Source organism: Rutidosis leptorrhynchoides, chromosome 11 (assembly GCF_046630445.1).
Source record: "Rutidosis leptorrhynchoides isolate AG116_Rl617_1_P2 chromosome 11, CSIRO_AGI_Rlap_v1, whole genome shotgun sequence".
Classification (NCBI taxonomy): domain Eukaryota; kingdom Viridiplantae; phylum Streptophyta; class Magnoliopsida; order Asterales; family Asteraceae; genus Rutidosis; species Rutidosis leptorrhynchoides.
The window spans coordinates 398,845,384-398,872,586 of record NC_092343.1 but is presented as its reverse complement, the minus strand read 5'-3'; the positions used below and the strand labels follow the sequence as shown (position 1 = coordinate 398,872,586).

The following is a 27,203-nucleotide window of genomic DNA, read 5'->3' as shown; positions in this document are numbered from 1 at the left end:
ATTTGTTACTTTATGCAAAGACGGACCGTTCATATGTTTAGAAGAAAAAACATTAAATGCTTGAGGTTACGCCTATGTAGCCATGGAAAACCAATTAGTCCGACTATCTTATGAGTGGACTAGAGCATATCACTAAGAAATATATTTCACAGGTAAGTTTGTACAGTTTTCATTTTTTTAACCTTTTCATAATAAACGCTAATTTATTCGCTATAAAGTATTAAATTGGTATTCAATAAAATTAGGTCTTGCGACCGAAATTATTGATATCATACAAAAATTTATTACATCACTGCGAAATTTACCGTTTATTCTTAAGGTATAAATATCTTTAATCAATCAACCCAAAATATTTCAAAAATTCGTCATGAGTTAAATTAGGTAATGGAACAGAAATTACTTTACCGAAAAGAGGGGCGCATATTTTTGATAATATTTGATTGATTAAAGTGGGATAAAAGCCAAAAAGATTTTTAATTTTAGTTTTACCATGTTTTTAAAAAAATTAATAAATTAATATTAAATAAATATTGTAAACTTTTAAAATTGTAAATATTTGGAAAATTAATATTTATAATATAAGTTTGTATGTATAAAAACAAAAATATAATATAAGTTTGGTGTAAATTTATAATATGAATTTTTAATTAAGTTTGGTGTGAATTTTTAATTTTATGCATTTTAAATTTAAAGTTTGGTGTGAATTTAAAAACAAAAATTTACTTTATTTCGTTAAGTTAAAAATATGACTTTTAAAATTCGTCGTGAGTTGAAGACTAGGTCGTTGAACCGAAATTGCTTTACCCGAGGGAGGGACGAGAAATTTTATTATCATTATTTTTAATCTTATTAAATTAAAGTATGCCAAAAACATTAAAAAAAAACCAAAAATCTTTGCTTTTAAAACCGCGCTTTAAATTGACAAATTTTAAAATTTTGTCGAGGGACGGACTAGGACATTGTTCCGAAACGACCTCGTCCTAAACAACAAGGGAAACAAAATTTTAAAATTAATTAATTCATTGTTTTATAAGTTAAGGGTTTTATATAAAAAAAAAAAAAAGGAACTCCGCGACTCGCGGAGTTAGAAGAGGAAATATACCGCGACTCGCGGAGCTTTCAAAATCCAGAAAAAAAAATAAAAGGGATCGAGACAGACTAGTAACCAACACAAAACACCCAAAAACTGCGAAAAACACCCAAAAAAACACACACAAATTCGCAATTTTTGGCCATTTTTTATCAAATCTTTCACAAAATCATGTTGAGAAGGATGCTATCAAGGAATTACTCAAGGAAAACGGTAAATTTCTACACCAAAACACCATTTAATTCGAAAATTAGTGTTCTTGAACAAATTTATACCCAATTCGATTTTGATGCTTTTTAGTGTAATTATGCTTAAATTGCTTATGTATTATGCTTGTATAACCTAGATTGATGCTATTTAACATGATTAGAAGCCTTAAACTTCAAATTTTGAGTAAACTAGGGTTTGTGTTCTTGAGCAATTTGGGGCTTTTTGATATAAACAGGTTATGGCTGATTTTTTTCATGAATTATTGCTAAATTAAGTAGTGTAACATGTTTAGGTAGTTAATTGATCCAAACTTTGAGCCTAAACATGATTTTTGCGAATTAAAGTGGACTTTTTCAAGTTTAAAATTCATGAACTTGATTTTTGAGAGATAATGCCATTTGAAACTTGTTTAACTGCTAATAATGATTATTTTGACATGTTATTTGAGTTGAATGCTTATGAACTTGGCGAACATTTTCGTATATGCTTATTTGAAAAAGTGTAGATTTGATAAAAATATGAAAATGAGCATAAGTTTGATATAAATTGAACATGTCATTGTAATTATTTTGATTGATGATTTTTCTGACACTAATGCATATTTGGATGCATAAAAATTGTGTTTGATGTGTTTTGCAGACTGAAAGGGGTGAATCTTCATCCCAAGCTCGCATTGCTCCTCCTGAAAATGCGGAACAACAGGATGTTGATAGCTATTACAAACAAGATATACCTCATCCAGTTATGACATTTTCAGATATGCACATGAAAGATTTGCACCCGAACTTGAGATTAGACAGACGTTGGATAGATTATCCAAAATACCAAAGGAGCTTGCACACTCTTCATTCTAAAGCTGTTGAAGTACCTAGGGTAATAGAATGGGAACCGTTAGAAGCCGTAGGATTGGCCGAACGGATTAGAGAATTACTTACACAGAGGTATGGTAATTCTACTTTTAACGATTGGGTACGATTATTCAACATGCATAGACCTGTATATAAAGTATGGTGTGAAGAATTATTGTGTAGTATAGAAATAAATGATCGGGTAGCTAGTTTAACCGATCGAACTTTTATTAGATTTTTATTAGGAGGTTCGATGCGCCACATGTCTCTACTAGACATGGCTCAGGCCTTACGTATATATACGCCTGAGGAGCTAGCATCTGCAGATTGTCGACGGTTGATATTAAATGGTAGGAAGATTGATGAAAATTTTGATAAGCATGGTGTATGGAGTCAAATGACTAGCCATCACCGATTTAAAGGGAGAAATTACTCTTATTTGGATATAGATAGAGCTGAGTTAAGAGTAATTCACAGGTTTTTAGCGAACTCGAATACACAGCGAGGTAAAAATAAGGAAAAGGTAAATGAGCAAGATTTATTTTACCACATGTGTATTCGAGACCCACAAAGTGCTGTAAGTATACCTTATTGTGTGGGTTATTATTTATCAGCTATGGTTAGGGGGATGAGACCGCACAGTATAATAGGAGGTGGTATATTTATTACATTAATTGCTGAGTATCTCGATGTGGATATAAGTCGGGGGGGATTATTAATCAAAGAACCAGAATCCCACGATACAATTGGTTTAAATGTATATCATGGTGCTAAGGTTTTGAACAGGCGAAATAACGCCGCAGTAGCATATAATGGAAGACATCCACGGGTTGAAAGAAATCAACAGCCAGGTAATGTGGGAGGGGGAAATGAAATGACAGAAATGCAAAGGTTTATAGCTTCACAAGAGTCTGAAAATGCTAGACATCGAGCATTTGAATATTGGCAAGTTCATCAAAACTACATCATAGCTCATTGCCAACATATAGGTAGAAACTATATTCCTACTCCAAAGCCCGTATTTCCTCCCTGGTCTATAGATATCCAACCACCGTATCCTACTTATAACCCAGCTGAAGCATTTTATAACACATACGGTTATGCATGGAACCCCTACTGGTATCAGTATCAACCCTAGTTTATTTAGTTTTATTTATTTTATTTTTGTAATGTTACTACATTTAACACTTATATTGATATTGTAATAGTTTTTATAATTTTCTAACTTTTATTATTAGATTTTAATAATTTTTGAATGTGGGGTAATATACCAAACTTCAAAAATATGTATATATGTTTGTAGTTTATCTTATGTACACAACAGGGTAAAACAACGCATTTTCAAAGACTGGCATTAAGTTCAGCAAAAGCAACTAATTTTGACGACAAGATGCAAAATATATGTGAAATAACAACAAGACGGAATGAACAAATGATGTGCACCATTTATCATTCAACACAAACAACAATATGTTTGGAAACTTTGGTAAAATTTAATCATTTTTCTACGCTAATCACCCTCAATAATTTAAATTGTTACTGATTTCTTGCAAATGAGGGCATTGCAAGATCTTAAGTGTGGGAAGGGGTTAAATTCTTTCGAATTTTAAAATTTTTACTTTATACACTTGGTTACCATTAGAAATACTAGTAAAGCAGTAGTTGTATTAGAATCTAGTGCTCTCTGATAATAAAGAACAGCCCTAGTCTTATATACTGACTACCCAATTCTAGTAAAAAAATTTCAAAATTTTCAATTAAATGAACTCAAAATCATGTTTATACATATTTATGAAGATAAAACTATGTGTTAACACCGAAATTATTGTTACCTCAGAAAGGACATAAATTGAGAAACAAACCAAAATGTTAGAATTCATTTAAAATAGAATAGAGGAGAACAAAAAGGAAAAATAAAAGCCAAGTGTGGGAAAATTCACCAAGTTATTTTAAAACATATGTCACATATTTCTGTAACAAATAACTGAAAATACTTTTGTTTTGGACTAAACTAAACAGTTTTATCCGATTTACTGTAAAAAAGATGGATCTACACGATGAATCAATTCCATCATTTAAAGAAAATAAAGTCTTCCGAAAGAGAAACACGCTTCTTGATTTAGGTCATGACGTTGTCGTCCAGACCAGCTGTAGGTTGACGAAAAATCTAGAAAAGTCATCACTAAAATCAGCAGGAAATGCACGGACCTCAGCATCAAACAGGGTCGCCAAGTGGTCAGACTTATCCTAACCATGAGAGGATTTGTCTCGTAAAATGGGGAGGACGCCGTGCAAATTAGCTTGATAAGACTAATGAATCAGATCCCCAGAAAGGATAATCTCCTAAAAGATCAAAAATCAGCTTTTAAGACTGATATTACTCAATCCTAGAGATTAACCTTAAAGATTGAGAATTATAAACTCATGGAATTCAATGATATCTAAACTCGAGCTTGAACGAGAAAATATTTTGATCAAAAATTACAAACCGATTTGTTTTCTAAAACCCATTTTCAATGCGTTCATTACTATTAAACGTAAAATCCTAGGAATTCACCTGGAATTCATTAGGTCACCTGAACCAAATCGGGTGTCAACCGTAAGAACGGTGGTTGCATAGCATGGTCGAAGACAGGACCTTGTGCCAGACCAAAAAATTATAAGGGTGAGCTTTACTATTGCTCCTACAAAGGATAGTAATTGCGTCCGACATGTTATAGACCATAATTAAAAGCATATCAGGGGACATTGCCTTAACAGTTGCTTGTTCAACGCTTTCCTTTACAACCGGACACTAGTTTATTGAAAGGTAATATACGGAGCAAGTATACTGGACGTGTTGCTTTCCTAATACAAGGTTAGCAAGTGGGTGACACAAAACCATAAGTTTTGAGCTAAAATTTTCAAATCTGAAACCCACCAAACCCACAAAAAGAATTTGCAAACACCGGTGAAGGGTTATTCCGGAAAACTTATCTAGGGTAAAAACTATATTTAATTTTCAAAAGATCAAATGTTTTCATAAAGATCCAATTTCCTTAACGGATCTAAATTTTTATAGTCATGTGGGACTGTAAACCACATCGTTACTACCATTGTTTATACCGCCGTATAGAAATCACTGATGTACAAAGTGTGAAGAATAAAGAAGTGATTCTAGTATATTTCAAGACTATATTGCTTGAGGACAAGCAACGCTCAAGTGTGGGAATATTTGATAATGCTAAAAACGAACATATATTTCATAGAATTATTCCTCAAGAAAGATAAGCTTTTAGTTGCAATTGTTCTATTTATAAGTGATATTCGTTTAAATATTAAAAGGTGAAGACAAAAGACAGATTCGACGAATTGAAGACGCAAACGACCAAAAAGCTCAAAAGTACAAAATACAATCAAAGAGGTTCCAATTATTGATAAGAAACGTCTCGAAATTACAAGAGTACAAGATTCAAAACGCAAAGTACAAGATATTAAATTGTACGCAAGGACGTTCGAAAATTCAGAACCGGGACATGAGTCAACTCTCAACGCTCGACGCAACGGACTTAAAATTACAAGTTAACTATGTATATAAATATAATATAATATATAATTAATTATATAAATTATATATATATTATATTTATATAATAAACCGTCGGCAAAGAAGATCCAAACTTGTGTGAGCTGTAAAAGCAAACTCCGCGAGTTGCGGAGTTTGTAGTGCAAAAGTGCCGCGAGTTGCGGAGCAGCCAAATTCGAAAATGCCTATAAAAGGCAACGCATTCTGAACGTTTTAAATATCCATATATCCATCCTCTCTATCTATATACGTAAATATATATATATAATTTATATTTTAATTTTAATTTCTAATAATAAGGGTATGTTAGCGAATGTTGTAAGGGTGTAAGTCGAAATTCTGTCCGTGTAACGCTACGCTATTTTTAATCATTGTAAGTTATGTTCAACCTTTTTAATTTAATGTCTCGTAGCTAAGTTATTATTATGCTTATTTAATACCGAAGTAACCATGATGTTGGGCTAAAAATATTAAAATTGGGTAATTGGGCTTTGTACCATAATTGGGGTTTGGATAAAAGAACGACACTTGTGGAAATTAGACTATGGGCTATTAATGGATTTTATATTAACTAAACAATACCTTGTTAATTTAATATACAAACTTATAATTTGACGTATTTATATATAACCACATACGCTTGACTGGGTACGGGGGCGGGATATCTATAAATACCAATAATTATTCATTTTACCGGACACGGAACTGGATTAATAGTTAATAGACTTGTTGAAACAGGGGTGAATTACATTCAAGGGTAATTGGTGTAATTGTTAACAAAGTAGTAAAACCTTGGTTTACACGCAGTCGATAACCTGGTGTATTCATTAAACAAAGTATTAAAACCGTGTTACAATTCGAATCCCCAATTAGTTGGAATATTTGACTTCGGGAATAAGAATAATTTGACGAAGGCTTTCGCTCTTTATATTTATGACTGATGGACTATTATGGACAAATCCATATGGATATATCGAATAATCCAGGACAAAGAACAATTAACCCATGGGAATAAACTAAAATCAACACGTCAAACATCATGATTACGGAAGTTTAAATAAGCATAATTCCTTTATTTTCATATTTAATTGCACTTCTAATTATCGCACTTTTATTTATTGTTATTGTATTTAATTGCACTTTTATTTATCGTCTTTGTATTTAATTGCACTTTTAATTTTCGTACTTTTTAATTATCGCAATTTTATTTTATCGCACTTTTATTTATCGCAATTTCATTATCGTTATTTACTTTACGCTTTAAATTAAGTTATATTTATTTTTATTATTTTACATTAGGTTTTAACTGCGACTAAAGTTTTTAAAATCGATAAACCGATCATTAAACGGTAAAAATCCCCCCTTTTATAATAATAATATTACTTATATATATTTTTATTTTTATAATATAAAACTAATATAGCGTTAAGCTTTGTTTAAAAGATCCCTGTGGAACGAACCGGACTTACTAAAAACTACACTACTGTACGATTAGGTACACTGCCTATAAGTGTTGTAGCAAGGTTTAGGTATATCCATTCTATAAATAAATAAATATCTTGTGTAAAATTGTATCGTAATTAATAGTATTTTCTTATAAATATAACTATTTCGTATACACTTCGCATAACATCAAGTATTTTTGGCGCCGCTGCCGGGGACTTAAAATCTAGCTTAAAAGCCGGAAGCGCAACGCTATATAAAAAAAAATTTATTTTTAGTTTACTTTTATAAAAATACGCTTTTGTAAAAATACGTTTTAAATATTCGAAAACATAAAAAGAAAACAAAAATATAAATATTTTTAAGAATTTGTTAAATATTTAAGTTTTATAAAGTTTCTTTATTTTTATTTTATAAAAATATAAGTCTTATTTAAATATTTTGTTTTTATATATATAAAAAATTATTAAAACCTAAATATATATATATATATATATATATATATATATATATATATATATATATATATATATATATATATATATATATATATATATATATATATATATATATATATATATATAAATTTTTAAGATTTTTATAAAAATTATAAAGTATTTCTATTTTTAATTTAGTTTTTAAAATATAAGTTTTTATTTAATTTTTATATTTTATTTAATTATTAAAACAGAAAATTAAAAACAGAAAAATAAAATAAAAATAAAATAAAATAAAACTGAACCTGTCAAACGATTTTGACCTGCACCCCCTGTTGAACCTGCTATCTCCGCGACTTGCGGAGAATTTGAACTAGGGTAACCGCGACTAGCGGAGCCGCCCTGACCTGCACGCCCAGAACCCTATTTCGGCATTAATTACGGAATAATATTAATTATTATTATTTTAAAACCCTAATTAGGTTTAATTAATTTAATATTTAATTTTTAGTTTTAATTAAATTTGTAATAATTACTTTTAATTAGTTTTATTATATATAAAAATTAATACTTTTATAAAATAAATAATATAAAAATAGTATTTTTATAAAAATTGTACTTTTTACAACTTTTAGTTTATTTTTATATTTTGTCCCTTTTTATTCGTTTTTAGCGTAATTTTTGTATTTTTCGCTCGTATTTAGTTTTAAATATAGTTTTTGCTATAGTTATTTTTACTTCTAGATTTTTAGGCTTTGCCGTAAAATCCCTTAAGTGCTTTTTCTTTAGACTAAGATTTAGGTGCTTTAGAATTTTGCGACGCCTTTTTAAGTTTTAGTACCTTTTTAAGATATTGTCATTTGGGATATAGTTTTTCTTTTAAGCTTTAATATTTTTAGACGCAACTTTTAATTTTTTAGTTTTTAGTTCTTTTTTAAGTTTTAACGCACTACTTTCTTATTTTTATTTTTCGACGCCTTTTACCTATGTATCAATTATCACTCCAATTAGTAATCTCAATTTGTAATTTTAATTTTAAGTTAGTGATAGTAATAAGGTTGGGTTAGTCGAGTGTTTTAAAGTTTTATAAGTCACTCTTTTTCTTTCTTATTTTTCGACGCCTTTTATTTTTCAACCCTTTTCTTTTTCGACCTTTTTCGACGCGCTCTTTTTCTTTCTTATTTCTCGTCATTCTAGTTTTTAGGACTTAGAATTTTCTCTATTTCTTATCTAAAACTTCTTAAAATTACGAAAATTTATTTTAAGTGGTTAAATTGATAGACTTCAAAATTTTCTGGTTCGTAGTAATAGTTGGATTTGTACGTGGACCGGGTTATTGGAGCCAAACAGTACTCAATTATATTGAGACCAAACGAATCCTGCCCCTCTGCTGCATCTTTTGGCTATTCGAAACGTGGGCAAAATCAAAAAAGTCTATTAATTGGATAACTTATATAATTTTTCTTTCCTTTTAAAAACTAATAGGATATTCAATGAATGCACCGAGCAACACGTTCACCACCTTTTGTACGTTCAACACCTGTAACTCGATCAAGACATCTAACAAATATTGCCGCCGTTGATTTTTCTTTAGAATCGTCATCCAGTCGACCAAGTACTCCAATTCAAATTTCCGATAATCCATTTTTTGAACCCGATCTCACAATTGAGAATCCGGAGAATATTTAGGGACGATTCATAGATCCTGAACCATTAATTTTTCCTCCGGAACCACCAATCATTCAAACAGAGATTGTTGAGGAACGAACCATTAAATCAGAATCCTCTAGTGATTCAGATTCAACACATTCAATTATGAAAAATCTGGAACCTCTAAGTATGGAAGACCGAATGAGAGCTAAACACACTGGCCAAGGTCACGCAATTACTCATCCAGACATTAATGCGCCAGATTATGAAATCAAAGGACAAATTCTACATATGGTGACTAATCAATGCCAATTTAGTGGTGCGCCGAAGGAAGATCCAAATGAACATCTTCGTACCTTTAATAGGATCTGCACACTATTTAAAATCCGAGAAGTTGAGGATGAACAGATATATCTCATGTTATTTCTCTGGACTTTAAAGGGAGAAGCCAAAGATTGGTTGGAATCGTTACCTGAAGGGGCGATTGATACATGGGACGTTTTAGTTGAAAAATTTCTTAAACAATTCTTTCCGGCATCTAAAGCCGTGAGACTTCAAGGAGAAATTGTTACGTTCACACAGAAACCAAATGAAACTCTATATGAGGCATGGACCAGATTTGAAAAGTTATTGAGAGGATGTCCGCAACATGGTTTAGACACCTGTCAAATAGTACAAATATTCTATCAAGGATGCGACATCACTACAAGGAAAGACATCGATATAGCAGCTGGTGGTTCTATTATGAAGAAAACCGAAACTGATGCTTACAAAATTATTGATAACACTGCTTCCCACTCACATGAGTGGCACCAAGAAAAAGATATCATTAGATCATCTAAAGCAGCTAGAGCCGATTCTAGCCATGACTTAGATTCCATTTCCGCAAAGATAGATGCTGTCGAGAGACGAATGGAAAAGATGACTAAAGATATTCACTCAATACGAAATAGTTATATATTTATAAGAAAATACTATTAAATACGATACAATTTTACACAAGATATTTATTTATTTATAGAATGGATATACCTAAACCTTGCTACAACACTTATAGGCAGTGTACCTAATCGTACAGTAGTGTAGTTTTTAGTAAGTCCGGTTCGTTCCACAGGGATCTTTTAAACAAAGCTTAACGCTATATTAGTTTTATTTTATAAAAATACAAATATATATAAGTAATATTATTATTATAAAATGGGGGATTTTTACCGTTTAATGACCGGTTTATCGATTTTAAAAACTTTAGTCGCAGTTAAAACCTAATGTAAAATAATAAAAATAAATATAAATTAATTTAAAGCGTAAAGTAAATAACGATAATGAAATTGTGATAAAAAAAAAGTGCGATAAAATAAAATTGCAATAATTAAAAAGTACGAAAATTAAAAGTGCAATTAAATACAAAGACAATAAATAAAAGTGCAATTAAATAAAATAACAATAAATAAAAGTGCGATAATTAGAAGTGCAATTAAATATGAAAATAAAGGAATTATGCTTATTTAAACTTCAGTAATCATGATGTTTGACGTGTTGATTTTAGTTTATTCCCATGGGTTAATTGTTCTTTGTCCTGGATTATTTAATATGTCCATACGGATTTGTCCATAATAGTCCATCAGTCATAAATATAAAGAGCGAAAGCCTTCGTCAAATTATTCTTATTTCCGAAGTCAAATATTCCAACTAATTGGGGATTCTAATTGTAACAAGGTTTTAATACTTTGTTTAATGAATACACCAGGTTATCGACTGCGTGTAAACCAAGGTTTTACTACTTTGTTAACAATTACACCAGTTAAAAACATCAAGAACACAAAATTTGGTGATTTTAGAAAGTTACCCAAATGTAATGAAATCGGTATGCAATCGAAGAGGAAGTTGCGAGGATTCCAAAAATGCAATTTGTTTTGATGGACACTTGCTAGAACGAAAATAGATGATGAATCTTTGTATTTGGGTGTTGAGAGAAAATGGAGGAAGTAACAAAGAAGGAGAAGATGAAGTGAATGGATGAGAAGAGTGTTGGGATTTAACAAGTTCAAAACACTTAAACCATTTTAAGAATCAAATTTAAAGCGGAAGCATGTGAATATTACCATTTTAAACTTGCTAATCTTTAACCAAATAAAGTTAAATCCCAATTAGGATCAAGTTATGAAGTATGCTTACAAACTACAAGCAAGTAAAGAGTTTATACCTACTCCAAGCTTGTAAGTGTATGATGAAGATGATGATGAAGAATGGAGCCTCAAATGGATGAAACCTCAAGTAGTTATACCCCAAGCTAACCACCAACACCTTGTACTTTGGTTAGGATTTAAATTACACTTGAAAATAAGCTTGCAAAAATGAAAATGTACTCCCTTTTACCCTTGGAAGCTCCCAGACTGCCCAAAAGAGTGCAGAATTTTTTTTCTATTTTGCTAGTTACTTGAAGTGTAGATGCATGTGTCTTTTCTAAGTCAAGGAGCATGCATGTATATGGAAATGAAAAAGCATAGGAATCTCTAGCATGCCTACTACACTTCCAATGCCACTTCCATGTTAATAAAATAGTTTTATAAGACTTGACATTATTTATAAACTTGCATATTTTATAAACTTGATTTTATAAAATTATATTTTATAAAATAAATTTTATAAACTTGCATTTTATAAATTATGTATACTTATTTATAAAACTCATTTTATTAATTCCATATTATTTGTTATGTTTATTTTATAAAACCAATTTTATAACATGTAACATAACTTTATTAATTATTAAACCTATAAATAATTAAGTCTTAATTTTATAAATTATTCCATAATTTATATACACATCAATTAATATAATTTTAGAAACCATTTTCTAAAATTCAAGTGTCGCGTATTTAATCAACGATCCAATCGCTAAGATCAAATAAGAATAAGGTCTCGATAAGCTTGTTATTAGGTATGACCCGACTTGGATCAAAACATATTAGCCACGTTAATTTAATATGTCTCTCGGGCATACGAAATACCTTCAATCTCCCACTTGCACGAGAAACATAAGAAATTAATGCAAGTGATGGATACCACCTAACGACTGTCCATCACCCCCAATATGTTATGACTTTGTGCCATTCAATAACATCATCCCTTTCGAGTTCCCATCTCGAATATGAATAGGTGAATCTTTCATTATTTCTTTTCGTCCTATATGTCATGTTAAATCCAAGAGACACAGAGTGATCACTCTCTTCTAGATTTAACTTTGTCAAACCTTAGACATCTGACTCTTAACGTATAAGCGGGAAAAATTCCATCTTGACTACATACGTCCTAAATATATACCTTGCATTATACCTGAGCTCTTCCTTATGAACTACCATATTTCAGAATAGCGAAGGAAAGAATCAAGGCACAATACTTGGTAAATATCCGAACCCAATATGTATCTCAGGTCAAAGGATACAATGATATTCGCCTTTACTCAAGACTACATGTGATCAACCACAAAGGCTCCATTTAGTAAATCTTGAGGGCGGGTCTTCCAATATTTGTATCCCACAAATATCTATGAACCTTGGTTGCAACATTGCCCCACATTCATCCCGTGAATGTATACCAATCCAAGTTCATAATAGTCTAAACCTCACACTTGTTCCCACAAATATGATCGACTACGGAATTTAGATTAATTATTTATTCATGGATAAAATATGCAAAATAGGAACATAACTCAAAATAAATTAATACCATAATTATATTAATGAGTTTGAACAATTTCGTTCCATTAAAATACTTAAAACAGATCATGACCAATCACTAGAATATCGAAACCCTAATGCACAAACATGTCCTGCATGTTTTCATCCATGTAGGGGCTTCGTGAGAGGATCCGCTATATTAAGATCTTTATGGACTTTGCGAATACATATGTTTCCCTTTTCAACTTCATCCCTTATGTAGTTGAATCTCCGCTCAATATGACGGGTCTTTTGGTGAGCACGAAGTTCCTTGATTTGAGCAATCGCACCCTCGTTGTCACAAAAGATCTCAAGAGGGTCCTGAATGGAAGGGACTACTCCTAAGTCGTCGATGAATTTCTTCATCAATGCAGCTTCCTGAGCTACCAATGAGGCGGCAATGTACTCTGAATCTGTAGTGGATAAGGCAACAACATCCTGTTTTGAACTCTTCCAAGAGACCGCACCTCCATTTAATGTGATGACATAACCGGATTGTGATCGAGAATCATCTCGATCAGTTTGGAAACTCGCATCCACATAACCTTTTACAGCGAGTTCCTCCTCACCAGACCCATATATTAGAAACATATCCTTAGTCCTCCTAAGGTATTTCAATATACTTTTAACAACAATCCAATGACTGTTCCCTGGGTTATTCTGGTATCTACTTGTCAGGCTAAGAGCGCATGACGCATCCGGTCTAGTGCATATCATTGCATACATGATTGAACCAATTGCAGATGCGTACGGGACTTTCTTCATTCTCTCTTGTTCATCTTTCATGGTAGGACACTGAGATGAACTAAGAAGCATTCCTCTTTGAATAGGTACCAAACCTTTCTTAGAGTTCTCCATCTTGAACCTTTTCAAGATCTTTTCAATGTATGCACTTTGATTCAAACCTATCAGTTTCTTGGATCTATCCCTGTAGATCCCAATCCCCAAAATGTATTGTGCTTCTCCAAGATCCTTAATGGAGAAGCATTTACTTAGCCAAGTTTTAACACCTTGCATTTCCAGAATATCATTTTCAAATAACAATATATCATCCACATATAGTACAAGGAACATGATAGTGCTCCCACTAGCTTTCTTGTATACACAAGCTTCTTCACCATTTTTAATGAAGCCAAATTTCTTGGCCTCCTCATTAAAACGATGATTCCACATTCTAGATGCTTGTTTCAATCCGTAGATTGACTTATTTAACTTGCATACCTTTTTAGGATATTTCGGATCAACAAAACCTTCAAGCTGAACCATATAAACATCTTCCTCAAGATGTCCATTTAGGAAAGCGGTCTTGATATCCATTTGCCATATTTCATAATCATAATGAGCAGCAATGGCAAGTAATATCCTAATAGACATTAGCATTGCCACAGGCGAAAAAGTTTCATCATAGTCAACCCCTTGAGTTTGAGTGAAACCTTTTGCTACAAGTCTAGCTTTACATGTATCCAAGTTTCCATGTATATCAGTTTTTATTTTGAAAAGCCATTTACAATCAACTAGCTTTGAGCCAGTAGGTTGTTCAACAAGTTCCTAAACTTGGTTATCATACATGGATTGCATCTCAGCGTTCATGGCTTCCTGCCATTTATCCTTATCAATCCTTGATAAAGCATCTTGGTAGTTTGTTGGTTCATCCAAATCAACCACATAGCAACCATCCATGAGAAACCCATATCTCTCAGGAGGATTACTAATCCTAACGAATCTGCGAACGTCTTGTGTATTTTGATCATCCATTTGATCACTCTCAACATTTTCATGTTGAGTGCTAATGTCAACCAATTGTGTATCATCTACTTGATCGTGAACCTCTTTAAGATCTATCTTCATTTCACTATTTCCTTCCATTAGGAACTTAGTTTCAAGAAATTCAGCCTTTCGAGCAACAAATACATTTTGCTCGGTTGGATCATAGAAATAGTATCCCATATCATCCTTGGGATATCCTATTAAGATACACTTCGTGGATCGAGCATTCAACTTATTAGGGACATAACGCTTAGGATAAGCTTCACATCCCCATACCTTTAAGTATGATAGAGATGGAGGTTTTCCAAACCACATCTCATGAGGAGTTCGTTCTACTTTCTTGGTTGGGGCCATATTTAGAATACGAGCCGCGGAGCATAGACAATAACCCCAAAATGATAGAGGCAACGAGCTTCTAGCCATCATAGATCGAACCATATCCATTTGGGTTCGGTTCCTCCTTTCGGAAACTCCATTAAGTTGGGGTGTTCCAGGAGGAGTGAGTTGCGAGATAATCCCACAACTTTTAAGATGATCTTGGAAAGCATCGCTTAGGTATTCACCTCCTCTATCGGTATGAAGTAGCTTGATTGTCTTATTGAGTTGATTTTGTATTTCGCTTTGATATTCCTTGAATGCTTCAAAAGTTTCGTCCTTATGTCTTAACAAGTAGACATATCCGAAACGACTAAAGTTATCAATGAAAGTGACGAAGTATCTTTCACCTTTCCTAGTCATGGGCTTAAAGGGTCCACATACATCCGAATGTATTAATCCCAATAAGTCTTTAGCCCTTTCATAGGTCCCTTTGAAAGGTGATTTAGTCATTTTGCCTTGTAAACAAGATTCACATACATCAAACGAGTCTAGTTCATTCGATTTCAAAATTCTATTCTTTTGAAGTGTATGCATTCGATTCTTGTTTATGTGACCAAGGCGACAATGCCATAAGTAGGAATCACTCAAATCCCTTTTGAGTTTCTTGGTGTTTGCATGGAACATTGAGCTATTGAATGATGTGTCATCATGAACCAATTCATAAATACCATTCAAAGGTGAAGCCTTAAAATAGAACACATTATCTAAATAAACATGGATATCATCATTAATGAAATTAAGATTAAAACCATATTGTTTCAAACGGGATACAGAAATAATGTTTCGTGATAAATCGGGTGCTTACAAAACATTTTTCAAAATAAGCTCCAAACCACTTGGAAGCTTTAAAACAAAGTCTCCTTGAGCTTTCACTTGCACCCTTGCTCCATTTCCCATGAAGAGACTTGTTGTTCCCGCATCTTGATTACTTCTTTTGAACCCCTGCAAAGAATTGCAAATATGAGTTCCACATCCTGTGTCTAATACCCATGTATTAGAAGAAGTAATACTAAGCTCAACGTATACCATATATATATTACCTAAGGTTTGCCCCGCATCCCTCTTTTCCTTCAACTCCTTAAGGTAGACCGAGCAGTTGCATTTCGAGTGACCCATTTCACCGCAACCAAAGCACGGATCTTCCTTGGGGTTAGCTTTTCCAGAAACCTTTTGCTTCTTGTTGTTGTTGGTTAGGGTAACCATCTTCTCTTTTCCCTTGCCCTTGCCTTGGTAGGCGGGTCCTTTCCTCTTAGCCACCTTTGGCTTAGAAGTGTTACTGGTTTTAGACCCGCCTTCATTGATCATAAACATGGGTGAAGCCCTTTTACCCATGCTCGCTTCGGCCATCTTAAGTATGGCATGTAATTCGCCAATGCTCTTATCCCAACCATTCATATTGTAATTCATTACAAATGTGTCAAACCTTTTTGACAATGAGTTGAGAATGAGGTCCGTGGCAAATTCATTAGACATGTTGCAATTTAGACGGTTCGATCGACAATAAGGCTTTTCATCTTAAGGACATAAGATGAAACGGATTGGGAGTCGTCCATCCGACATGCATGAAGCGCTCAAACCGTTTCGAAGCGCTCAACACGAGCTTCTTGAAGGAATATCTCCTTCAACTGTGTGATCATGTCATATGCACTATGATGCTCAAAATCCTTTTGGAGTTCGGGTATCATAGTCCCAAGCATGAGGCAAGAAACTTGCACCGAATCGGTGCAATATTTCTCCCAATAAGCCATGCCTTCCGTATCATCCTCGTCCGGTTGATTGGGAATGGGGTCTTCCAACACATACGCCCTATCCTCTAGTTTGAGGACAATTCTTAGATTGCGGAACCAATCCATGAAGTTCGTATGGTTGAGTTTTTCCTTTTCGAGGATTGACCTCAACGATAGGTTGTTAAAGTTAATTGGTGCGTTTGGAATGTTGTTGTTATTAGCGGCCATCTACAAAATTTAACAAAGTTGTTTAAGTATTAATTTTAATTTAACAATCAATACCCTTTAAATCCAATTGATATTTATTAAATTTTAGAATCCAACGGTAAACCAAATTTCGGTTAGGTGACCTTTATCCAGTCATTTGATTTAGCTAGGTAGTCATTATATGACAATTGCAATCCTTTTGCAACTTCCAAGTTATGGGATCATGCAATCCTTTTGCATGGCATATTTATCCCATCAACGCCTATTTGTTCCTCATGCTTCGGTGACCCTAAGTTCATGATTCTCAAATCAAGTCGTCCTACTTGTGTAAACTTGTAAATTTAACATACAAGTGGTTAGGTGACCTTTATCCCACAAGCATGAGAAATTCACCTTAATTATATTAGTTTGATCATAACGGTTAGGTGACCTTTATCCCATCATGAGTTCCCTAATATACCTAAGTGTCACACAATAAGGATGGCGTTTAACTTGTTTGCCTTGTTAATAAGGGATTTTCAGTTTTCATTAATTCTAGTTTAAGAAAACTTTTATGCCATACACCAACATGCATTTAGTGTATGGTACTTATGAAAAACCATTTTCATGTTTTGTAATTAAGCCAATTACTTGATATAAACCATTTTATATATATGATCCTTTTCATGTTCTTAATAGCCGTTTATTAATGTTCTTTTGCCACTTTTAATTTAACCAATTAAATTGTCGTTTTGCATGCCGATAATAATGTCTAATTTAACCAATTAAATTGCCATTTTAGTTTGTTGTTAACTTGTGATAATCTTGTAGCAACCAAACATACAAACACAATAAACAACCATGCATGCAAAACAAATATGTTCACAATCAAGCCAATTTGGTAGACATTTGTTTAGCCGAAAACAAATGCCACCGGCTAAGGGGTTATAACACAAAGTAAGAGATTTCAAAATCTCTCACTTAATCTTGCATCCTTCCTTGTGTTCTTCATAGTCACCTTCTTGTATCTTCATTTTTACAAAATATATCCTAATACATTTTTCTATAACAAATGAAAATACAACCTAATCTATTTTACATGCCAAATATAAAATAAATTACATGACTAAATGAATAATATTACAAACCAATTGAATAAATATTATTACAAAACAAATTGAATGAATAACAAATCAACCAAACATACAACCAAACACAAGGCCAAGGCTTAGATTGTAAACATTAACATACAACCAAAATATGACCAAATGGAAGAACCGAAAAACCCATTTTGGGTCTCCTAAAATTTGGCCAAAAAAATAAACCCACCCAAAACCTTTAAATTTTGCATTTTACTTTCATGCATGTACATAAAATGCAAAATATATAGTGAGTCTAATAACCATCTCGAAGCATATTTCAACAACTTCGGCTCTAGATATCATTGTTAGGATTTAACAAGTTCAAAACACTTAAACCATTTTAAGAATCAAATTTAAAGCGGAAGCATGTGAATATTACCATTTTAAACTTGTTAATCTTTAACCAAATAAAGTTAAATCCCAATTAGGATCAAGTTATGAAGTATGCTTACAAACTACAAGCAAGTAAAGAGTTTATACCTACTCCAAGCTTGTAAGTGTATGATGAAGATGATGATTGAAGAATGGAGCCTCAAATGGATGAAACCTCAAGTAGTTATACCCCAAGCTAACCACCAACACCTTGTACTTTGGTTAGGATTTAAATTACACTTGAAAATAAGCTTGTAAAAATGAAAATGAACTCCCTTTTACCCTTGGAAGCTCACGGCCAGACTGCCCAAAAGAGTGCAGAATTTTTTTTCTATTTTGCTAGTTACTTGAAGTGTAGATGCATGTGTCTTTTCTAAGTCAAGGAGCATGCATGTATATGGAAATGGAAAAGCATAGGAATCTTTAGCATGCCTACTACACTTCCAATGCCACTTCCATGTTAATAAAATAGTTTTATAAGACTTGACATTATTTATAAACTTGCATATTTTATAAACTTGATTTTATAAAATTAGATTTTATAAAACAAATTTTATAAACTTGCATTTTATAAATTATGTATACTTATTTATAAAACTCATTTTATTAATTCCATATTATTTGTTATGTTTATTTTATAAAACCAATTTTATAAAATGTAACATAACTTTATTAATTATTTAACCTATAAATAATTAAGTCTTAATTTTATAAATTATTCCATACTTTATATACACATCAAGTAATATAATTTTAGAAACCATTTTCTAAAATTCAAGTGTCGCGTATTTAATCAACGATCCAATCGCTAAGATCAAATACGAATAAGGTGTCGGTAAGCTTGTTATTGGGTATGACCCGACTTGGATCAACACATATTAGCCACGTTAATTTAATATGTCTCTCGGGCATATGAAATACCTTCAAGGAGTTTGACTCCTTTGACATAGTCACCATTTTGGCATTTTAGCAAGTTTAGTCCCTCAAGTTTCTTTCGGGTGCGTGAATTACCTAAACGAGATAATTTAAAACGCGTATCAACGGGAGATGTTATAATTATATAACAGACTTTAAAATGAATAAACGGAAAGTAAATGAAAAAAGGCGGGATGTTACATTACCTACTCCTTAAAAGAAATTTCGTCTCGAAATTTAAGTAGGCGTAGTAGTCGTTGTTTCTTCCTCGAGATCTTGCGTTTCAGAATTCACGAATAGATGAGGATACTTCCTTTGCATTTGATCTTGTCTTTCACAAGTAAACCCGGGTCCCCTTTGGCGTTCCAACGGACCTTAACAATTGGAATTTGGCTTTGTTTTAACGTTTTGACGGAGGTGTCCACAATTTCAACTTGTTCCTCCACGAAATGAAGTGTGTCATCAATGGTAAGCTCCTCGAGAGGGATGACGATATCGGGTTCAGCAAGGCACTTTTTCAAGTTGGATACATGGACAGTAGGATGAACGGAGCTCAATTGAGGCGGAAGATCTAAATGATAAGCAACGGTTCCGACACGCTCCAAGATTTCGAAAGGACCAATATACTGCAGATTTAGCTTCCCGTGTTTCCCAAAATGGATTACACCTTTCCAAGGTGCGACTTTTAACATTACGCGATCACCGACTTGAAATTCAAGGTCGTTGCGTCGTTTGTTGGTATAGCTCTTTTGACGACTCCGGCCGTCCTAAGCCTATCTCGGATTTGAACGATATTCTCGGTTGTTTCATGAATGACTTCGGGTCCGGTGATTTGTGTGTCGCCTACTTCGGCCCAACAAAGAGGTGAACGACATTTTCGGCCATATAATACTTCGAATGGTGCGGCGTTAATACTCGCGTGATAACTATTATTGTAGGAGAATTCGGCGAGAGGCAAGTGCTTGTCGCAAGCTTTTCCAAAGTCGATAACGTAAGCTCGTAGCATGTCTTCCAAGGTTTGAATTGTGTGTTCGCTTTGTCCGTCGGTTTGCGGTTGGTATGCGGTGCTCATGTCTAAACGCGTTCCCAACGCTTCTTGTAAAGTACGCCAAAATCTAGAAACAAAACGGCCATCTCGGTCGGAGATAATTGACAAGGGTACACCGTGTCGGGCTACGATTTTTTTAATGTAAAGTTGTGCGAGTTTCTCCATGTTGTCAGTTTCCTTCATGGCTAGGAAGTGCGCGGATTTGGTGAGACGGTCAACAATAACCCAAATAGTATCATAACCGCCAACCGTCTTTGGTAGTTTGGTGATAAAATCTATCGTTATCCTTTCCCACTTCCATTGCGGGATTTCGGGTTGTTGAAGTAGTCCGGACGGTCTTTGATGTTCGGCTTTGACTTTGGAGCAAGTTAGGCATTTTCCAACATAAGTAGCGACGTCCCTTTTAATGTTCGGCCACCAATATTGTTCTTTGAGGTCGTGGTACATCTTATTGGCACCGGGGTGAATCGAATACCTTGACTTATGGGCCTCGTCTAAAATAAGGCTTCGCAAGTCCCCATAACTAGGCACCCAAATTCTTCCGGCGAAATATTGGAGTCCGGTTTCTTTAACTTCGAATCGAGAGGTGAGGACGTTCAAGTGTTCGGGAGAGATGTTTTCATCCTTGAGAGCCTCGTCTTGGGCTACACGAATTTGACTATTGAGGTTGGTGTGAATGGTGATGTTTAAAGCTCGGACACGAAGAGGCACCGCTCTTTCCTTTCGACTTAAGGCATCGGCTACTACGTTTGCCTTCCCGGGATGGTAACGAAGCTCACAATCATAATCGTTCAAAGTTTCAATCCACCGTCGTTGTCTCATGTTTAGTTGCTTTTGATCAAAGGTGTGTTGGAGGCTTTTGTGATCGGTGAAAATGGAACTTTTGGTTCCATAAAGATAGTGTCTCAATACACACCCAAACCATGTTTCGAGGCATCGTAATATACAATAAAATCATCATTGCCTTCGGGAAGTGACAAGATAGGAGCGGTGGTTAACTTTGTTTTCAAGATTTGAAATGCGGATTCTTGTTCGGTTGACCAAGTGAATTTCTTTCCCTTGTGAGTTAACGCGGTTAGAGGACGAGCAACCTAAGAGAAATCCTTGATGAATCTACGATAGTATCCGGCGAGAACCAAAAATTGACGAATGTGAGTAGGAGTAGTAGGAGTCTCCCATTTACTAATGGCTTCAATTTTTGTTTGATCGACTTTAATACCTTGATCACTTACAACATGACCAAGAAATTGAACTTCCTTCAACCAAAATTCACACTTGGAGAATTTGGCATAGAGTCGTTCTTGTCTCAAGAGTTCAAGCACAAGTCGGAGATGTTGTTCGTGCTCTTCTTCGCTTTTAGAATAGACCAAGATGTCATCGATGAACACAATACCGAATTTATCGAGATACGGTTTGCACACGCGGTTCATAAGATCCATGAACATTGTCGGTGCATTAGTGAGACCAAATGGCATAACAAGAAATTCATAACTACCATAACGAGTTCGGAAAGTGGTTTTGGAGACATCTTCCCCTTAACCCTTAATTAATGATAACCCGAGAGGAGATCGATTTTCGAATATACACAAGACCCTTGTAGTTGATCAAAGAGGTCATCGATGCGAGGAAGAGGATATCGGTTCTTAACCGTCAATTTATTTAGTTCACGATAATCAATGCACATTCGTAGGGATCCGTCTTTCTTCTTAACGAACAAAATCGGAGCACCCCATGGTGAATGGCTAGGTTGGATAAAATCACGGTCAAGTAGTTCTTAGATTTGACTTTGCAATTCTTGCATTTCGGATGGAGCAAGTCTATATGGTGCACGTGCTACAGGTGTAGCTCCCGGAATAAGATCGATTTGGAATTCTACCGGTCGATGAGGTGGGAGACCCGGCAATTCGTCGGGAAATACATCGGAAAAGTCACTAACAATTGGCGCATCATCGATATGCTTCTCATCGAACTCGACTTTCTTAACGTGGGCAAGGATCGTAAAACAATCCTTACGGTGTAGTTTTCTAACTTTAAGGCACGAAACGAGGTTGAGTCCGGTGCAACTCTTATCGCCATAAACAATCAAAGGTTCACCATTCTCGATAGGAATTCGGATTGCGTTAAGATCACAAAGGATGTGAGATTTAATTTTGTCTAACTAATTCATACCGATTATTACATCGAAGCTTCCTAGTTCCATGGGTATCAAGTCAATTTCAAACTCATTACCCAAAATGTTCAACGTACACCCCCGATAATATGTGTCGGCACTCAATAGTTTCCCATTGGCCACTTCAATGGTATAAGTGGTATCTAATGGAAGTGGGGGAGTGCTAAAAGAATGAGTCAAAGTCTTGGATACAAAACTCTTATCGGCACCCTAATCGAATAAACAAGTAACGTAAGTATTGTTGAGAAGAAACGTACCCGTGACTAATTCATTGTCATCTCGGGCTTCCTCGGTGTTGATGTTGAAAGCTCGGCTGCGCGTATTGGGGTTATCTTTCTTCTTTGGGCATGCATTTCTATAATGGACCGTTTGGCCACATTCGTAACAAGTGCCCGTCTTTGGTGCATTGGGCCCATTTCGAGCGATGGGGGTGACACTTTTACATTCGTTGGCCTTATGACCAACTCCTTGGCACCGATGACAAATTAGCTTGCCACATTCACCAAAGTGATGCTTGTTGCATTTGTTGCAAAGAGGTAAGTTTCTGGCATAACCCTTTTTGCCTTCGGAGGTGAAAGGCTTCTTGGCAAAGTTGTTGTTGCTTGATTGGGGGGCTTCCCATTTTCTTTTGTTGTTACCCGACTTATCCTCGGCTTTAGGTTCCGGCACTACAATTTTGTCCACCATTTCTATCAATTTGTGGGCCATGTTTAAAGCTTCTTGATGATTAGTGGGTTTGGATGACATTACTCCGTGTTTGATGCTCTTTGGAAGACCATCCATGTAAAGTTCAACCCTTAAAGATTCGGGGTTCACAAGGTTTGGGCACATCAAGGCTAGTTCGGAAAATCGTTGATTATAGGCCTTGAGATCGTTTCCGACCGCCTTTAAAGTCCTTAGCTCTTGTTCAAGCCTTCGGGTTTCTTCACGAGGGAAATATTCAACGATCATCTTTTCCCTTAAGTCGGCCCAAGAGAGGGCATGAGCTTCATCGGTACCCACTGATTGTACATAGGTGTTCCACCATGTGAGTGCGATACCGGCAAAAGTGTGAGTGGAGTATTTGACCTTATCTTAGTCCCGACAACCGCTTATGCTAAAAACGGCCTCCGTTTGTTCGAACCATCGAGTGAGAGTAACCGGTCCCCCGGTCCCATTAAAAGTATGAGGTTTGTACCCCATGAAGGCTTTGTAGGAGCACCCTTCGCTTGAGTTATCGGCCCCTTAATTGTTGTTGTTGTGGTCGTTGTTATTGTTGTTGTTGGAGGAGTGACCGGCCATAGCCGCATCCACGGCGGGGGCTATCATCCGTTGAAGGTCTTGTTCGGGAGTCTCATGGCATGGCACACGACGAGGAGGCATTGTTCCTTCAAAACACAAGAATACCGTTGATTAGTATTTTCAATAATACTAATCATGATATGGAATAAGGATAGAGAGAAAATTTTCCTTGACTCGCCTTAAATTCTATATGTCATAATGTCGGAACGTTCATATGACTCACCGTAATATAATCTCGGCAATTATATTACCCTAATTCATATGTACATTCGACATTATTTCATATAGTCAAGGTGGCGTGTCAATCAAATTAAGCTACGTACGATTAAGATGAATTAAGAGTTAGATATGAATAGAGAGTTCGAGTATAAATGCACAAGTAGTCAATTAATTCCTACTTCAAGTCTGTATGCCGGTTGTAGTCTAGACTCACTAATGTACCCTATGACTCGGGGTTGACACTAATGAACTCTAAATCCCTACAACCAACACTCTGATACCATCTGTAGCGACCCGACAAAATCGTCATTAACGGCGCCGTCTACTTAGGTTCCGTTATGTGGTCATAAGTCTTTAAAACAACGTTTGACCAAAGGTATGTCGCATTCATTTCAAAAGTAAAGATGTTTCAAGGTTTACAAAGTAGTTCGACAACTAGTTACGTTACAAAGTTTAAAGTACAATTGAAACATATGCGACACAATTTAAAAGTAGCCAAAAGACGCTCCACGTATGCATGTATACTCGACATCCAAGCACGTATCAAAAGTAATGAGCGGAAGCATGTATCACAAAACGTTCAAGGACCTGAGAAAAACATAGAAATCTGTCAACGAAAACGTTGGTGAAATCATAGGTTTAAGTAAGTAAGTACAAGTGAACCACAAGATTTGTAACATTGATATAATAGTAATACATTCTAAAAGTTAATATTCACGAGCACCCAATTATCAATGCTTAACATTCCTTCCATAGAACCCCATCACAATAGTGTTAGAACATACAATGTTTCTCGAAAGTATATTTCATTCATAAACGGTAGCGAACCGTCTGAATGAGGGTTTGTCAAACCCATATGGATCCATACAACATAAGTTCTCGCTTACACCCGGCAAGTGTAACTAATGATAATCAATTGAGGATTTTGTTCTAAACTCGTATGTAGAATGTTTGTTTTCCTGTACTTGTGTTCACTTAGTAAAAAGAAATGTTTATGTTTTCTCATCCCAATTGCAAGTTCAAAAGAGTAAAAGAGGGACTATGATCTCACCTTGAGTGCACGTATGTAAAAGTACTTCAACAAGTAAACGTGTGCAAGAACGAATGCTAGTCTTGACCTAAACAATTAGGTTTGTATCAATATCGGTAAACACGGTCGGTCAAAGTGTTCAATTAGTCCTATGGCTCGTTACGACTCGATTACTATAGCATGTGAGTCAAATTGTCACGTCTCATGCAAGATACAAGTATAAAAGCATGATAGAACGATTGCACAAACATTTGGTTAAGTTTGATTAAAAGTCAACTTGGGTCGGGTCATAGTCAACGAAAAAGTCAACATGTTCGGGTCGGGTCTCGAACTATTTTTCTGAGGTTTTTAATCATATATGAGCATGTTAGAACAAGTTACATGTGAGTCGGAGGTGCGTAGCATAGCAAACATTTTTCGTAAAATGGTAAAACAAAACAGTCACTGGCAGTGCAACTGGACGGCGTCCAGATTTGCTGGACGACGTCCAGCATTGAAGGCCTGGACGGCGTCCAATAATCTGGATGGCGTCCAGATCAGTAATCAGATACTGTTTTGCTGCAACACACAAATGCACGAACCAAACTTCAAACATTCACAATTTATGACCCGCAAACAACCAAAACATGTATCTTATATCATCGGAAAGGTATTTTGACGAGGAAAACAACTAAACACATTTCAACAAACAATTCAATACTTGCAACTACCCAAATCACATTCAATGCTCATCATTTAATGCATTCAAGTTTATAAATGCAATTTAATGATTCGGGTAACCAATTTACACGAATGATATGCCGTTTCGAAGATAATTAAACATAAAATACAACTAAGCACTTACTAATAACATCTCATGTCATTCAAAGCATAAAAAGTTCATTTCAAGTTCATTAAACCCTAACCCAAATCCACCAAAATCAATAATCAAGTTTATGAAGTTTTCTAAAGCAACCTACACATCAAATTGAAGCTAGTGATACTAGGAACACATTTAATACTTGTACTTTATCATAACAACAACATTAAATCATCCAAAACTCAAAATCAAACACACACTTTTCATGTTCATGCTAGTTACACTAAAACAACGAGATCGAGCATATAAATCATATATTCATGTTAGACTTGAGCCATAGACACTAATTAACAACTTTATAAGTTAAAAACATCAAGAACACAAAATTTAGAGATTTTAGAAAGTTACCCAAATGTAATGAAATCGATATATAATCGAAGAGGAAGTTGCAAGGATTTCAAAAATGCAATTTGTTTTGATGGACACTTGCTAGAACGAAAATAGATGATGAATCTTTGTATTTGGGTGTTGAGAGAAAATGGAGGAACTAACAAAGAAGGAGAAGATGAAGTGAATGGATGAGAGGAGTTTGACTCCTTTGACCTAGTCACCATTTTGGTATTTTGGCAAGTTTAGTCCCTCAAGTTTCATTCGGGTGTGTGAATTACCTAAACGAGATAATTTAAAACGCGTATCAACGGTAGATGTTATAATTATATAACGAACTTTAAAATGAATAAACGGAAAGTAAACGGAAAAATGTGGGATGTTACATAAATTAGGTCTTAAGTATCATCATCATTCATCATTAATCAAAAAGGGTAAAGTAAGTTTCAATCAAGAATAGAGTTTGAAATAAAGGCTGACTTCGTTCAGTCGCCACGACCTCTATACAAACGGAAATGAGGTGAGACCAGTGAACATGGCTCCGTATATGAGTCCCCTAGTTGCTGACCAATTTACAGAACCAAACTCGTCTTTGTTTGACCGTGGCGATGGTTTAAGTGCGAGTAGGTCAGAAATTTCAGCACAACGTTAAAAGGATGTAGTGACTTTCGAAAGGCCATAAATCCTAAACCGTAATCGGATTAAGACGAGGCCTAAAAGAAAAATAATCTAATCGAACTTAACTAACTAGAAATCAACTTTCCAGTAGCCCAGGTAGTCTGATCAGACCCAGAAAACAGTAAATAAAGTGCTCTGGTGG

General features: G+C 34.7%; 1 non-coding gene across 1 annotated transcript; it reads right to left on the bottom strand.

Annotated features, from left to right (window-relative positions):
- Positions 1 to 9,792: 9,792 nt before the first annotated feature.
- Positions 9,793 to 9,899, bottom strand: LOC139879141 (small nucleolar RNA R71). The gene has a single exon (XR_011769994.1). It is a non-coding gene; the product is annotated as a small nucleolar RNA R71 (small nucleolar RNA).
- Between the last annotated feature and the right edge of the window lie 17,304 nt (positions 9,900 to 27,203).